Here is a 17,690-nt window from a genome sequence, read left to right as displayed (position 1 = left end):
GACGATGTACAAACAAAAGGACAATATCAAGGCGACCAATGCGCGATGTAGCGAACAATTTTAAACCGAAAAATTTAATATTTTCGAGAGATTATTTTTTTGAAAAACAAACACTCGCGTATGCTCAATTTTTTGCACAGAAACTGATTTACGTACCTGTGTTTTGTTGATGGAATGTATGATGATGGATGGATGGATAATCATGTGAAATGATGAGTTAGATCCACCACAACTATAGCAAATTGCTCTGATGGCAACAACAAAGAATCCAATGTCCGAGTTTCTTCTCTTCTTGAACAAATGTAATTTGTTCAGCGGGCAACAACAAATGGCTTCGACTGGAACAGATCCGGCTCGACTGGATCAAAATGTTGGCGTGATACCACTGACCGTCGATAGCTCAGGGATGAAAAAGAGAAGAAAATAAAAGACAAACACGAGTGTATAAGTTTCAAATATATTTTCGGTTTATTGTTGGTATAGGGTTTCTGCGAACGAGAAACATTACCTTTTGTTTGACTCGACAACGAAATGATTGCAATAGGAGTGTGACTCCTTCGAAAGTTAAATAGCAAGTGAAGTTGCAGGTGGGCAGAATAACGTTCACAAGGCCGTGACATCAACTACGACCGCAGCATTGGAAAGCGCCCCTCTGCATCCGATCTAAGCGAATAAGGCTTCCAGGAGAGTGAGTAGAAAAGAGCAAGCTCTCTTCTACAATCCGAACTAGGCGAATACGGCTCCTGGAAGAAGTGCAGAGAAGTTATCCCCATAGGGCTCATAAGAGCGGCCAATTAGCGTGGGTAATTGGAATGCTCGGAAGGGGAAACAAAGTATCGAACATATACATTGGCGTAACCAATGTATCGAACTTATACATTCAATATTGCATCAAAATTGGACCAAATTTGTGTGTGTTGGTGCCCTAAATACATCAAATCGGACGAAAATATGTATGGGAACTGGTTGTAAAAAATTTGGCAAATTGTATCAAAATTGGTCCGAATTCGCGTGTTTAGTGTACCAAATACCTCAGATCCTCGAATACATATGGGAGCTATATTCAAATCTGAACCGATTTTAATATAATTAGTCAGAACCGATTTTCACCAAAAGCACTATCGTTCTTCCTATGGTTAAAAGAATGATCTTCCCAAATGTTCAGCTGAAATTTTCACATGAAGGAGTTGTTGTTTTTGTAACAGTTTTTATTATGTTTTTGTATGTTCGTTATTCTGTTCAATCTGGCTCTGGGTCTATCTCCAGTTCCAGGAAAGTGGCTGCTTCAATGGGATGTAGCCACAGATCCACTAGAGTTAGATGAGTAGGGTTGGCGGGGCAGTTGAAAAGGTGTTTTGTGTGCCGTATACTGGGCAGATGTCTTGCACGGCGCAATATCCCGAGCGTAGTTGAGCCAAAACTATTCTGGTTTGTCGTGGCAGCTGACGCTCTTCAGCTATGATAGATGGGGGATGTACTCCGAGGACTTCATTCACACTATATATGCTTATGGATTTAGCTTCTGCATCCGTGTGAATGCTATTCAAACGTGCCTGATATGCCTGTTGATCTAGGGGTTCTCTCCTATGTTGTTGGACCTCCCTCTCTGGAGCATGAATATCCTTCCTGATAAGCCTGAATGTGTCGGGCCTAGCCAGCAGATGGTGATTGGGATGGCTCTCACGGTAACACTGAAAGAATCTTTGCCTCCTCATGCAGATGGTCCACTGAAGTCTTAAGGAGGCACCCTGTTTCTGTTCTCAGGGCGGCATTCTGACAGGTCTGAATCATTTCCCAATTCGTATTACATAATTTCGGGGACTAAACTGGAGCCGCATAGCTTACCACATATCGCGTTATATGTGGTCAACAAGGTTTCTTTATCTGCACCCCAAGTGCTGCCGGCTAGGGACTTGAGGACCTTGTTCCTACTTTTCAGCTTGTCGCAGATAGCAGTGACGTGCGCCCACGAATTGAAAGTAGTGTCGAATGTGACCCCTAAAATTTTGGGGCAGTTTGTGGTCGGAATTCTGCTATCGTCGACCACGACATTCAAAACTCTTCCAAACCGCGCTGTCCACTTGGTGAACAGAGTGGCTGTAGATTTTGTGGCGGAAATCTGCATATTCCTCGCGTGGAAAAAGGTGGTAAGATCGTTTAAATAAGAGTTCAGTCTCTCACAGATGTCATCAGGGAACGTACCTGTCGTGCAATCATCCGCATACGTCACGATCTCGACGCCTTCTGAAGGGGGCGGAATACAGGAGAGGTAGCGAAATTGGCCTGTACGATTCACTTTTGCTGCCATCCTTGCCTGGCTTCAGTATCGGGACCACCCTGCCCATTTTCCAGACTTCGAGAACAATAAAGGTGGCTAGCGACAAGATGAGAACTTTAGTGAGATACTCCACTCCCGGCTCATCCAGGTGCTTCAGCATTACCATGGAGATTCCATCAGGGTCCAACGCTTTGGATGATTTAGCGTTTCTGATGGCATTCGCAACATCATCCATTGTAAACTGGGGTTGTTCATCCTCGGCAGGAGCATGATTGCAACTCTTCAGATGATTTAACCACTTGTTCTGCTTATGTTCGCCGATCAGCCTGTTAACTTCCAGTGTCAGCTCCCTGACTCTGGGGTCATTGGGGTTGGCTCGACGAAGCTCATCACGCTCATTTGCTAGTCCCATCGCCTCTGCTGGTAATTTTGGTCTTACTTCAGGTATTCTACCAGCATGGATATGGCGAGCGGCTGCAGCAGTGACGATGTCTCGGAACGTCCTTTCCCCTACCCGAACATCATAAGGATTGGGCGGTTCTCTGAAGCGGTGATTGGTGAACTCTCTGAAACTCGGCAAATCAGCTTTCCTTTGATTGACGAACGTGCGACGTCCAGAGGTGATCAAATCGGGTGGTCTGCTAATGGAGACAATTATGGGGAGATGTTCTGATCCAAGGGAAATCACGGCTTGCCAGGTAACGTCATTTGTCAGACCAGGTGACACGATGGTTATGTCTGGCGAACTGTGACACTCTCCTCTAATTCTGGTAGGGGCGTCCGCATTGACCGTGCAGAACGTATATATAGAGATATCAATCTGCTCAACCAGCGCTGCACCCCTCTGGTCGTTTCCGAGGGCCGAATTCCACAACTCATGATGATAAAGTCCCCCAGGACCAGACGATTATGTCCATCCAAAAGCAGGCTAATGCCAGGCTCGTAATCTGAGATACAGCTACTTCTCGGCGGGATGTATACGTTCAGCAACTCTATCTCGGCAGTTCCACACCTGACTGCTACCCCCACACATTCCACGTACGGGTCATTAGAGACAGGCTCAGACGAGATAGTAGAACATGTACATGAAGGAGTTGTCTGATATATTTCATCTTCGAACTTCAAATAAGCTTGAGAGAAATATTACCATGTTCAAAGGATGGATGGATAGAACTATGCCACAAAACTTGTCAAAAAATTATTAAGGGGTTTTAATAATTTCTCGTTGAAGTTGAATGATCGAACATTTTTTGCATATGTGTATATGAAAGAGGAAAGCTGATGAGTTTCACATACAACCACCAAATTATGCCATCGATTTTCGTGTTATATACGCAGCTCATCAGTCATAACAATCGTGGATGCTGGTGGCTTCCCTTGGCAATGTTTTCAATCAAATACTTATGCCGAAGTTACAGTAATATTGTAGCTGTGAATATTGTAATTAAAGAATATGCTACCCATTGAACTTTGATTTTTCAAATGCAATGTGTTTTTTGCAACAACGATTTTTTCCGTTTCAATCTGCATTGCTTTCATGTCAAACGCTTTTAGCACTACCTTCGAAAGTTATGAGTTTGGATTTGAACGCTATGAGGTCGTGAAAAAATATCGGATTCTGACGTACCGATTCGGCTTTGTTAGAGTCCATGGAAGACGAAAATGCTTTTGGTTCTTTTAGATTGGCTCCCATGGTGCGTATGATTCTTAGTACTTAAAAAATACAATAAGAATCATACGCATGATGGGTTCCAACGATAAAAAAATGCAAAATGTAATAATAAACAAAAAGTTAAAACACGAACAATTTTATAACTCATCTATTTTTTACCGATTTATTGTTATTTATATATTTTGCTATCTTCTAAGCCGGTTAGATCACACTTCAACAACTATAACGTAGTCATTTGTTAACCGATTTAAGAAGTACAATAATACCTTGTTATAGACGACAATTCTACAAGGAAATTTAGCGGGAGATGTAAACACTTTAACGGACTTCGATTAGGTAGAAAAAGTCGAAAATAAAAAGTACAATAAGTTCAACTTTTTATACCCTCCACCATAGGATGGGGGTATATTAAGTTTGTCACTACGTTTGTAACTACTCGAAATAATCATTGTAGACCCCACAAACTATATATATTCTTGAACAGCGTGCAATTCTACATCGATATAGCCATGTCCGTCCGTCTGTCTGTCCGTCTGTGGAAATCACGCTAGCGTCCGAACGGATTGACGTAGGTGGATGAAATTTTGGGAAAATCTATTCTATGTACGTAGGACTTTTGGTATTGAAAGCGGGCTATGTAGGTCTACGCTTTCGTATAGCCCCCATACAAAATGACGCGTGACGCGTCGTCGTTTTAAGGAATTTTTAAGATATTTGTCCCATTTTACCACCGAATTGGTTGTAGTTTGGTATTTTGTGTCTCCAGAGGCCAAAAAACATTCCTACCAAAGTTGGTTTATATAGGTCCACGTTTTGGTATTACCCCCATATAACGCCCCATATAAAGTACGCGTCATTTTAATATATTTTGAATGTATTAGTCTCATTTGACAACAGAATCGGTTACAACTTTGTATTTTGCATTTCCAGAGGCTAAGAAACATTTCTACCATAAAATGTTTATATAGGTCCACGTTTTGATATAGCACCCATAGGACGATATCTGCCGATTTTCGGTAGTTTGCAGGTTTTGGCCTCATTATCACCCCGAGATGGCTGAAATTTGGTATTTAGCCTTCGTTTGGGGTATAAAACTTTCGGGGGTAAAATGGGACAAATATCTTAAAAATTCCTTAAAACGACGACGCCCCACGCGTCATTTTGTATGGGGGCTATACGAAAGCGTGGACCTACATAGCCAGCTTTCAATACCAAAAGTCCTACGTACATATAATAGATTTTACCAAAATTTCATCCACCTACGTCAATCCGTTCGAACGCTAGAGTGATTTCCACAGACGGGCGAAAATGGCTATATCGATGAAGAATTGCACGCTGATCAAGAATATATATAGTTTGTGGGGTCTACAATGATTATTTTGAGTAGTTACAAACGGAATGACAAGCTTAATATACCCCCATCCTGTGGTGGAGGGTATAAAAATGACGTGTCAATTGAGAAGTTAAAGTGTTTACATCACCCGCTAAAAATTTCCTCGTAGTATTGTCGTCGATAACAAGGAATATCGTGCAGAATATTTTCGTTGTGGGTTAAATGGACTATTTTTGAATAAAATGACTATAATATGGAATATCTCTACTACACATCTATATTAATAAAAGAGTAGAGTGACTGATTCACTGACTGACTGACTGATTGATTCATCAACGCCCAGACGAAACGGCTGAAGCTAGAATCATGAAATTTTGGGTGAGGGTCACTCTTGATCCGAAGGTGTCGGATAAGGCTGGATTTTTGGAAATTCGAACTAGAACTGTACTAAAAGTACTAAAAGGTACTAAATATGGTACCCTTTGTATTAGGCAAACGCGTAGAGCTAGAATTCTGAAATTTGGAATGAGATTCACTGATGGAGAGTTAGAAAGGTGTACCAAATGGTTTTTGGAAATTCGGACTATAAGTGTACGAAAAGTACAAAAAGTTACCAAATTTAGTACCATTTGGTATTATGTGAACGGATAGAGCTATAATCATGAAATTTGGAATAAAAATCAAGGTTTAGAAGATGTGTTGATACATGGCGGTGGTTTTGGAAATGTGTACTCTTGTGTGCGAAAAGTACTAAATGGTACTAAATTTGGTACAATTTGCATTTGGGCGAACCGGTAGAGCTAGAACTCTGAAATTTGGAATGAGGGTCACTGATGGAAAGATAAAAAGGTGTACCAAAGGGTTTTTGAAAGGTGTACCAAAGGGTCTACGAAAAGTACTAAAACGTACTAAATTTAGTACTATTTCGTATTATGGGAAAGAATAGAGGTAAAATCTTCAAATTTGGAATGTAAATCAAGGTCTGGAAGATGTGTTGATATATGGTTTTGGGAATGTGCATTCATGTGTACGAATAGTACTAAATGGTACTAAATTTGGTACACTTTGAATTTGGCGAACCGATACGGTTAGAATTCTGAAATTTGGAATTTCTATTACTGTTGGAGTGTAGGTGTGAGATATGGAAGTAGTTTTCGAAATTCGTACATATGAGTACGAAAAGTACTAAATAGTACCAACTAAGGTACATTTTGAACAGATGGAGCTGGAATCCTGCAATTTAGAATTAGGATTACTGTAGGAGTGTAGTATAAAGGTATTTTGGAACTTCGTACTTTTGAGTACGAAAAGTACTAAATGGTACCAAATTTGGTACAATTTGGAATAGAGTGATCGGATAAAGGTGGAATCTTGAGATTTGGAATTAAGATTACTATTGGAGTGAATGATTGAGGTAGTTTTGAAAATTTATGGTTATGGGTACGAAAAGTACTAAATGGTATCAAACCTGGTACAATTTGGATATGAGTGATCGGATAGAGTTGGAATAGTGAAATTTGGAACTAAGATTATTGTTGGACTGTAGCATTGTGAAAGTTTAAGAAATTCGTACTTTTGGGTACGAAAAGTACTAAATGGTACTAACCTTGGTACAACTTGGATTTGGCGTAACGGATACAGCTGGAATCCTAAGATTTGGAATTAAGAGTACTGTTGAGTTGTAGGATTGAGGTAGTTTTGAAAATTTTTGGTTATGGGTACGAAAAGTACTGGACGGTACTAAATCTGGTACAATTTGGACTTGGGTGAACAGATAAAGCAGGATATCTATATTAATAAAAGAGTAAAGTGATTGACTGACTGACTGATTGATTCATCAGCGCACAGACGAAACGGCTGAAGCTAGAATCCTGAAATTTTGGGTGTGGATCACTCTTGGTCCGAAGGGGTCAGATAAGGCTGGGTTTTTGGAAATTCGAACTGGAAGGGTACGAAAAGTACTAAAAGGTACTAAATATGGTACCGTTTGTATTTGGCGAACCGGTAGAGCTAGAACTTTGAAATTTGGAATGAAGGTTACTGATGGAGTGTAGGAAAGATGTGCTAAAGGGTTTTTCGAAACTCGAACTAAATTTGGTACCAATTCCTATTTTGTGAACGGATAAAGGTTAAAGGTTGAAATTTGGTGTGAGAGTCAAGGTTAAAAGGTACGGCTGACATAAGGAGGTGGTTTAGAAAAAGTGTACACATGTGTACGAAAAGTACTAAATGGTACTAAATTTGGTACAATTATGATTTGGGCGAACGGATAGAGCTGGAATCCTGAAATTTTAAATTAAGGCTTCTGTTGGAGAGTAGAATGGACGTAGTTTTGAAAATTCGTACTTATGGGTACGAAAAGTACTAAATGGTACTAAATTTGGTACAATTATGATTTGGGCGAACGGATAGAGCTCGAATCCTGAAATTTTAAATTAAGGCTTCTGTTGGAGACTGTAATGGACGTAGTTTTGAAAATTCGTACTTATGGGTACGAATAGTACTAAATGGTACTAAATTTGGTACAATTTGGATTTAGGTTGAACGGATAGAGCTGGAATCCTGAAATTTTGTATTAAGGCTACAGTTGGAGGGTAGAATGGAAGTTGTTTTGAAAATTTGTACTTATGGGTACGAAAAGTACTAAATGGTACTAAATTTGGTACAATTACGATTTGGGCAAACGGATATAGCTGGAATTCTGAAATTTGAATTAAGGCTGCCGTTAGAGATAAGAATGGAAGTAGTTTTGAAAATTCGAACTTATGGGTACGACAAGTACTTAATGGTACTAAATTTTGTACAATATGGATTTAAGTTGAACGGATAGACCTGGAATCCTGAAATTGTGAATTAAGACTACAGTTGAAGGGTAGAATGGAAGTAGTTTTGAAAATTCGTACTTATGGGTACGAAAAGTACAAAATGGTACTAAATTTGGTACAATTACGATTTGGTCGAACGGATGGAGCTGGAATCCTGAAATTTTGAATTAAGGCTGCATTTGGAGGGTAGAATGGAAGTAGTTTTGAAAACTCGTACTTATGGGTACGAAAAGTACTAAATGGTACTAAATTTGGTACAATTACGATTTGGGCGAACGGATAGAGCTTGAATTAGAGAGTAGAATGGAAGCGGTTTTGAAAATTCGTACTTATGGGTACGACAAGTACTAAATGGTACTAAATTTTGTACAATTTGGATTTAGGTTGAGCGGATGGAGCTGGAATCCTGAAATTTTGAATTAAGGATACTGTTAGAGAGTAGAATGGAAGTAGTTTTCAAAATTCGTACTTATGGGTACGACCAGTACTAAATGGTACTAAATTTGGTACAATTATGATTTGGGCGAACGGATAGAGCTGGAATCCTGAAATTTTGAATTAAGGCTACAGTTGGAGGGTAGAATGGAAGTAGTTTTGAAAATTCGTACTTATGGGTACGAAAAGTACTAAATGCTACTAAATTTGGTACAATTACGATTTGGGCGAACGGATATAGCTGGAATTCTGAAATTTGGAATTAAACTTGCTGCTGGAGTATAAGATTGGCTACTGTTGGATAGGAAAATTACTAAGTGGTACTAAATTTGGTACAATTTAGATTTAGTGTGAACGGATAGAGCTGTAGCCCTGAAATTTCGAAATAGTTTGGAGATTCGTACTTCGTAGGCTACATTTGGAGTATAAAAGGAAGTAGTTTTGAAAATTCGTACTTATGGATACAAAAAGTACAAAATTTGGATTTGGGTGAACAGAGAGCTAAATGAAATTTAGAATTAAGCTTGCTGTTGGGATGTAAGATGAAGTTAGTTTTGCAAATTCTTACTTACGGGTAAGAAAAATACTAAATTTGGTACAGTTTGGATTCGGGTGAACGAAGAGAGCTGGAAACCTTAAAATTCGTAACTGAGATTAATGTTGAATTGTAGAATTGAGGTAGTTTGGAAATTCGTACTTATGGATACGAAAAGTATGAAATTTGGTACAATTGGTATTTGGAATCTGGAATCCTGAAATTTGAAATTGAGATTATTGTTGAAGTGTCGGATTGAGGTAATTTTGGAAATTCGTTCTTATGGGTACGAGAAGTACTAAATGGTATTAAATTTGGTACAATTTGGATTTGAGTGGACGATTAGACCTGGAATCCTTAAATTTGGAATTGAGATTACTGTTGGAGTATATGAGTAAGGTAGTTTTAGAAATTCGTACTTATGGGTACGAAAAGTACTAAATGGTACTAAGTTTGGTACAGTGGGTATTTGGGGGAACGGATAGAGCTGGAATCCTGGAATTTGGTAAGACTACGATTGGAGTGTAGGATTGAGACATGGAGGTAGTTTTTGAAATTCGTACTTATAGCCACGAAATATACCAAATGGTAAAATTTGAGTGCACCGATAGCGCTGGAATCTTGTTTGTGTAGGGACAGTGCCGGAATCTGTATTTTTTGGATTTAGTGTGAGTATTGGTGTACAATGTTGGTCTAGCTGTTAACATGTAAGGTTGAGATACGGCTGATCTTTTTGAAAATCGAACTAAAGAGGTACGAACAGTACTAAAATAACAATAAATACTGATTAAAATTGGTATAAGTACAATACAATTTTCAGTGTTCGCCATTTCCATATTATATATTGTTTATTTGTTTTTTATATCCTTTCCGCATACGAAGTAGCGGGCACGTTGCTAGTATAATAATATAATAATAATTATTCCACAAACATCCCAGATGGGACAAGGGAGACTTCTCTCATATCAGTGAGTGCACGCCGATTCATATTGGCTCAATGATATGGGACCTACTTTTTATTGCCACTTGTAGAGAAGTTTTTCATGGCTTAAATACTCAGGAAATGTCGCCAGCATTACTGAGGGGGAATTTTGCCACCGTTGAAAATTTGATGTTGCTTGGCCTGGGATTCGAACCGCAGACCTTCTGAGTGCAAGGCGGACGTGCTAACCATTGCACCACGGTGGCCCCCATCTCTACTAAACACGCTCCGATTTTGTTGGATTTGTTTTTTAAAATATAGGTATAATTTCGCCCTTCAATGAAACATATATTTTTGGGGGGTACAGACCCGGTTACTTCGGTTATTTTAGCCAGTTCGTCTGAATATGTGCATAATTCCCTTATAAGCGCACAAAAATCATGTGTTTTTTAGAACAGCTATATCTCAAGAATGGTTCCTTCTAAGAAAAAACACTATGAAGACCAATCTTGTAGATATTTTTTCTGTCTACAATATTTACTTTAGTCACTTTTTGATTGGATCAACCGTTTTCAAGAAATAAATCCAAAAACCTAAAAAACTCTTCAAAATTGACCTTTGACCCCTCTAATGGCAAACCCTAGCTCTCCACCAAAATTCAGGTTTGTGGGAATTTTTGCCATTTCAATATCTATTTCGACTGGGATATGAAACAGCACGCAAATAAATTTATTTCAATTAAGACCTCAGATAAAATCAGCAAACACAACTGAAGGAATATTTCACAAAATAATACTTTCCGTGGATTCTAATTAAACAGTTTGATCTTATACTGTAGTCTCATAAGTGTATATTCCTAAAATAGATATCGATCCGTTAATATTTTGTGCCAACAATAAATAAATTTACAATACTCTTGCAAAATTTAAAGTAACGAAAGTAACCAACTCCTCCATAACTTGCAGAAATAGATGGGTCCAATAACATAAATCATCCTTTGTCCATAATAAATTATGGACAAAAAAGTTGTTTATCATTCTTGTGTCATGCTATCCGACATATTTTTTTAATAAAAATACCCGTATGTCCTTTTTTATCATTTTTGCAAAGACCGCCCCCTTTCTTAGGAGATAACACAACAAAGAAAAAGGATATGAAATCTTATATAATCCTTAATTAAAAAACCATGATGAATACTTACAAAAGAAGAATTGTCCCTTATTTAAATTGTTGTGATAAGTAAACACAATGGAAACTTTGAACAGCTTGTGAAATCTCTGAAAAAGAGTAAAAAAGAAAGAAAAAAATATGAGACTGTAAAAGATGCTAATGCAGATAAGTAACTTATGATATGCCATAATTAACTTAGGCATATTTCTAGGAAACCTTAAAAATTACAATCCTAAGTATACAAAAAAATGCGGAATAATAACAATAATAATATAAAACAATAAAAATCTTTTTTTGTACCCACGACAAGATGTAAATTCATTTATTTCTATTGTAAACCTTTATCAGTATAGTAACTATTGGATACCTTAAGGGCTGCATTAGCTCTTCTTGAAGATATTCTATTCTTTCTATCAATTTTAACCCACATACTAATTTCTCCCCCTGGTATACCATAAAACAATTTAGCCATAGGCAGATTAAATGGTATTAACACATTATGCCTGTAATTTTTCTGCAACTTTACAGTTTGTAATTTAGTTATAGAACTGCCGGTTTCCCGTTTACCACTTAACATTTAATTTAATGGTTTTCTTAGGTCTTCTGTTTCGTTTTCTTCTTCCTCTTCTTTTTCTTTAACTCTTCTCCACTTGCTGTAATCCCCAAAATCTGTCTGCTCAACCATTAAAAGAACAAAGTTAATTATTGGCTCTGGAAACACACAACAAAAACAACAACATGAACAGTAACCAACCATCAACTATGGCAATCATAAAAAAGGATTTCAAAATAACTTTGTCTTTGGCTTTCGGCACTAGACTTTTTAATACCATCAGCTACCTACCCAGAATATTTGATTGTTACCACAAGAGTTTTGTATGAACACAACACACACACAATGTGTAATCTTTTTAATCGATGAAAGGCGGCGCACCCCAAAAATACTTTGTAGTTCTTTTATTTTGATGTTTTGTAAAAGAGTTGCCGCCCAGTTGAAAATAGAAATTGTTGGAGAAATATTTTTAAATTTTATTAATTGATTTTTTGTTTAAATTTTAAATCCCTCCGGCGATTTTTTTTATACCCTCCACCATAGTATGGAGGGTATATTAAGTTTGTCATTCCGTTTGTAACACATCGAACTAATCATTTGCGACCCTATAAAGTATATATATTCGTGATCAGGATAAAATTCTAAGACGATCTAGCCATGTCCGTCTGTCCGTCCGTCTGTTGTAATCACTCTAGCGTCCGCAATAATTGAGATAGAGTGCTGAAATTTTGCACCCGAGGCTCTTTTTTCCATAGGCAGGTCAAGTTCGAAGATGGGCTATATCGGTCCACTCTTTGGTATAGCCCCCATATAACGGTACCTCCGTATTTGAGGTATTTTGACGTTATTCGCCACATTTGCAGACCGAATTAGCTATAATTTGGCACTTAGGGTTCCTAGTGATCAGCAAACTTATATTCCAAAAGATATGGGCATAGGTCCATGTTTTGGTATAGTCCCCATATAACGGTACCTCCGGATTTGAGGTATTTTGAGAATGTTAGCCACAATTTTTAACCGAATTAGATTAAATTTGCCATTTGAGGTTCTCAGTGGTCATGAAACATCTCAACTAAACATCGTCAACATAGGTCCATGTTTTGGTATAGCTCCCGATTTTCGGTATTTTGAGAATGTTAGCCGCAATTTTTAACCGAATTAGATTAAATTTGCCATTTGAGGTTCTCAGTGGTCATGAAACATCTCCACTAAACATCGTCAACATAGGTCCATGTTTTGGTATAGCCCCCATATAACCGTACCACCCGATTTTCGGTATTTTGAGCATTATAGTTACAATTTTTAACCGAACTAGCTGTAATTTGACATTTGAGGTTCTCAGTGGTCATGAAACATCTCCACCACACATCGTCAACATAGGTCCATGTTTTGGTATAGCCCCCCATATAGCGGTACCTCCCGATTTTCGGTATTTTGAGAATTTTAGCTAAAGTTTTTAGCCGAAATAGCTGTAATTTGACATTTGAAGTTCTCAGTGATCATAAAGCATCTCCAACGAAACATCGTCAACATAGGTCCATGTTTTGGTATAGCCCCCATATAACGGTATTTCCCGATTTTCGGTATTTTGAGAATTTTAGCTGCAATTTTTAACCGAACTAGCTGTAATGTTCGGTATTTTGAGAATTTTAGCTGCAATTTTGTCTATTCAAAAACAATTGTCAATATACATAGGTCCATGTATTGGTATATCCCCCCATATAACTGTACCTCCCGATTTTCGGGAATTTTCAGTGGTCACGAAATTTCTTCACTAAAATTTGTCAACATGGGTCCATTTTTGAGGGTCTACATTATTTTGATGAAACTACCCTCAATTTGACTCTTGAAGTTCCCTGCAGCTATAAAACATTTCCGCCAAAAAATTTATAGATCGGTTGACTCTTTGATATAGCCCCGTAGGTGGTACCTTTCACCTAGCTGAACACATTTTTTATATTAGATTAGATAACACTGCGCAACAAAATGGAGGTGAAAGTCTGGGGCACGGAAAATGCCTCTTGGGAAGAAAGGCCTTAGTGAATATATTATGAACCCCGAAGGACAGATGCGCCGTAAGTCGATCTTCCGCGTTATGGCGTGATGAAATTTTTGTTAGAGACCCTGTGGGCCATCTGGAATTAGCGTTATATCTTTGTTCACTGTTGCTTAAGTGCTCTACAAAAACAACAATCAAAGATATAATGCTAATTCATGACGACTTACAGAGTCTCTTGCAAAAATTTCATCACGCCAGAATGCGGAAGTTCGACTCAGGCGCATCTGTCCTTCGGGGTTTTTAATATACAAACACCAAGGGCTTTCATCTCCAAAAGGAATTATCTGTGCCCCAACATTTGCGTTCACAGTGTAATCGAAAAGTCGAAAAGTTGTTCCACCTAAAAATGTGAAAGGACCCTAATTATCCCATTTTAATTTAGACTATTTTATGGTGGAGGGTATAAAAAGTTCGGCCCGGCCGAACTTAACAATTTTTTACTTGTTTTGTTTCTTGATATTTCTCATCTATGATCATTGTAGTTTCAGAATCTGCAAAAACTTTCCAGGTGTAAGCACCTTCCATTTAAATTTGGTTAAGACACACCGTGCTTGTTGTATAATTCATATTCAAGTCCGTCTAATGAATGGTAAAAATTTTGAGTTTTGTTGTTGTTGAAGCAAAGCAAATATGTTCGTTCATGTATTGCGTTCTCTTATCTGGTTCTGTTTCTTATGTGTTCAGATTCAAAAACACTGGAACCTGGATTGGCTGTGTTCATAAATATTCAGGAGACAAGCGAAATGTTTATATAAAGGGCACGGTAACCAAGGGATGTCACTTCGACTCCAATAAGAATTGTGGCTGCTCCATTGACCTGATATTAATTAGGCTGTTTGCGTTTTTCTGCTGCGATAGATTGGAGCGGTCACCGGTACTGTCAAGCAGGTACTGTATCGAGAATATCTTGGTGTGCTGATGCACCGGTAAAAGTCTTCGCCAAATCATGAAGTTCGACCACTGTTGCGCGTAGCGCCAACACTCTCATACAACACTGGCGGCGAATAGCTTTATAAATGGTCAACAAGGTTTATTGGTCAGCATCCCAAGTGCTACCGGCCAGCGATTTGAGAACCTTGAGGGGGAACCTCATTTCAACCGTCAAAGTGGTGTGCTGATGCTCATCGTCGCTTACCCATGAAGATTGTCCACCGGTGTCATGAGCAGGCAAACTGTTGCAGTCCTCCGGATGGCATTCTGGCTGGTTTGAATATTCTTCCACAGTGTAGCGCTAAAATTAGCAACGAGGTTTATTTGTCAGCATCCCAAGTGCTACCGGCCAGCGATTTGAGAAACTTGTTTTGCCGTAAATAGCTGAGGCTTTTGCAGACGAATGAACATGCTATCGAACTTTACACTCAATATCTTAGGGTAGTTAGTGGTCGGAATCAGGACACCATCGACCATTAGTTTCAGGGGGAACCTCATTTCAGTCATCCAGGTTGCAAACAGAACAGCAGTAAATTTCGCGGCGGGTGTTTGTATATGTCTCAGATGGAAAAACTGCACTAAGTCAGCTGTGTAGATATTTAACCTATAACAGATGTCATCGACGATAGGACCCCACGCCAAGATCGTACAAACATCCGCATACATTATGATCTTTATGCCATCTGGAGGGTGTGGAATTTCAGAAAGGTAGAGGTTAAACAGTTCCGGAGATATCTACACGCCTTGGGGAAATCCCTGTTTCGAACTGCGGGCTTTGGACTTCTTGTTTCCACAAACGACTGTCGTTCGCACATATAGTTGATTATCCAACGTTTCAAACACCGCTGGATAATAATCTTCTCTCTAACCTCAAACAGCTTGGCATGGTTGACGGTATCGAACACCTTCGATAGGTCAAATTCCACCTTGACTGTTCTGTCGCACGGCCTCTTCTACTTTAGTCCTCGACTAATATGTGCGGAGATGGCGTGCAGCGCTGTTGTCGTGCTGTGTTGCTTAGTGAACCCATGCTGATGATCGGCAACTGGATAGCTATTTGTAACGCTGGAGAGGACTAAAAAATCAAAGGTCTTTGTTACGGGCGACAGAAGCGAAATCGGTCTGGTAACATTCACCTTTGCTGACATCCTTGCTGGTTTCAGAATATGGACCAGCCTGCCCATTTTCCAGACTTCGGAACGATGTGGGTGACTAGCGACAGGTTGAGAACTTTAGTGAGATACTCGACTCCCGGCTCATCCAGCTATTTCAGAATTAACATGGATATTCCACCAGAGCCCTACATTTTGGATGATTACCGTTCCTAATGACATTCGCAACATCAACCCATGCTGATGATCGGCAACTGGATATCTATTTCTGACGCTGGAGAGGACTAAAGCCTTAAAGGTATTTGCTACGGGCGACAGAAGCGAAATCGGTCTGTAAGATTTACCTTTGCTGGCTTCCTTGCTGGTTTCAGAATCGGGACCAGCCTGCCCATTTTCCAGAATTCGGAATTGATGTGGGTGCCTAGCGACAAGTTGAGAACTATAACGAGATACTCGACTCCCGGCACATCTTGTTGGCGAAGATTCCATCAGGGCCCAACTTTTGGATGATTTAGCGTTCCTCATGTCATTCGCAACAATATCCGTTGTAAATTGTGGTGGTTCATGTCACTCTAGGGTTGCTCGACCACCTGTCGATTGAAATAACTTGCGCACCTCTTCGGATCAGTCCGCGTAACGAGGCCAAACTTGACTAAGTTCCTATCTTTCTTCTTTACAGGTTTCGGGAGTGACTTAACTGTTGCTCGCAATTCAGTTATTCCGACTTCAATGCTGCAACTCTTCAGAACATTTTACCACTTGTTACGATTATAGTCACCGACTAACCTGTTAACTTCCAGTGTCAGCTCCACCACTCTGGAGTCTTTGGTGTTGGCACGAAGAAGCTCATCACGCTCATTTGCTGAGTCCGTCGCCTTTGTTTGGAAGTTTGATTTTACTTCGGGTATTGGACCAGCACGTATATGGCGAGTGTCTGCAGCAGTGATTATGTCTCGGAACGTTCTTACTGCTACCCGGACATCCGAAGGGGGGATCTCCGAAGCGGTGATAAGTGTACTCTTTGAAACTGAGTCAATTAGCTTTCCATGGTTGCGGCGTTCAGAGGTGATGAAATCGTGCGGATGAAATCGTGGATACAATTATGGGGAGATGGTCTGATCCAAGAGAAACGACAGTTTGCCAGGTGACGTCAATTTATTAGACCAAATGACACGATGGTTATGTCTGACGAACAGTGACACTCTCCGCTAATTCTGGTAGGGGAGTCCTCATTGACTGTGCAAAACGTAGAGCTATCAATCCTTCCAAAAGCGGGCCAATGTTGGACCTATAACCTGGAGTACAGCTATTTATCTGTGGGATGTATACGTTCAGCAACTCTACCTCGGCATTTCCACGCCTGACTGCTACCCCCATACATTCATTGTACGGGTCATTAGAGCCAGGCGTAAGCGAGATAGGTCTATATTGAACAGACCGGTGCAATAGTAAAGCTAACCCCCCACCTTCACTTCTGGTGCGATCCTTGCTCAGTACGTTGTAACCATCACAAGCTGCAGTTGTTATTGAGCTTGGCTTCCTGCACCGCCGCGACCATGATATTTTTCAGACCGTGGTGCAATGGTATGCACACTCGCCTTGCACGCTAAAGGTCGTGGGTTCGATTCCCAGGCCAGGCAACATCAAACAATTTTCAACGGTGGCAAAATACTCTCAGTGATGTTGGCGACATTTCCTGAGTATTTCATCCATGTAAAAGTTCGCTACAAATGGTGTCTTAGGACACGTCATTCGGCAATAAACAGTAGGTCCCATATCATTGAGCTAATATGAATCGGGGCGCACTCATTGATATTTTTTACTACGATAACATATTTTCCTTTATGTTATCGAAAAAATAGTAAA

General features: G+C 39.5%; 1 protein-coding gene across 13 annotated transcripts in view; it reads right to left on the bottom strand.

The window, feature by feature from the left end:
* Dh31-R (Diuretic hormone 31 Receptor) overlaps positions 1–17,690 on the bottom strand; it is a 451,262-nt gene that overhangs the window by 362,762 nt on the left and 70,810 nt on the right. For all 13 annotated transcript variants that reach the window (XM_073989144.1, XM_073989154.1, XM_073989149.1 and 10 more), the window contains exon 2: positions 11,202–11,277. The gene's annotated coding sequence lies outside the window, so the exon portion shown is untranslated. The remainder of the gene's footprint in view (positions 1–11,201; positions 11,278–17,690) is intronic.

The sequence above is a fragment of the Musca autumnalis genome, unplaced genomic scaffold (genome assembly GCF_047663935.1).
Source record: "Musca autumnalis isolate F117 unplaced genomic scaffold, ASM4766393v1 scaffold_5, whole genome shotgun sequence".
NCBI classification, from domain to species: domain Eukaryota; kingdom Metazoa; phylum Arthropoda; class Insecta; order Diptera; family Muscidae; genus Musca; species Musca autumnalis.
The sequence above is the reverse complement of the archived record's forward strand: the minus strand, read 5'-3'. Positions and strand labels throughout refer to the sequence as shown.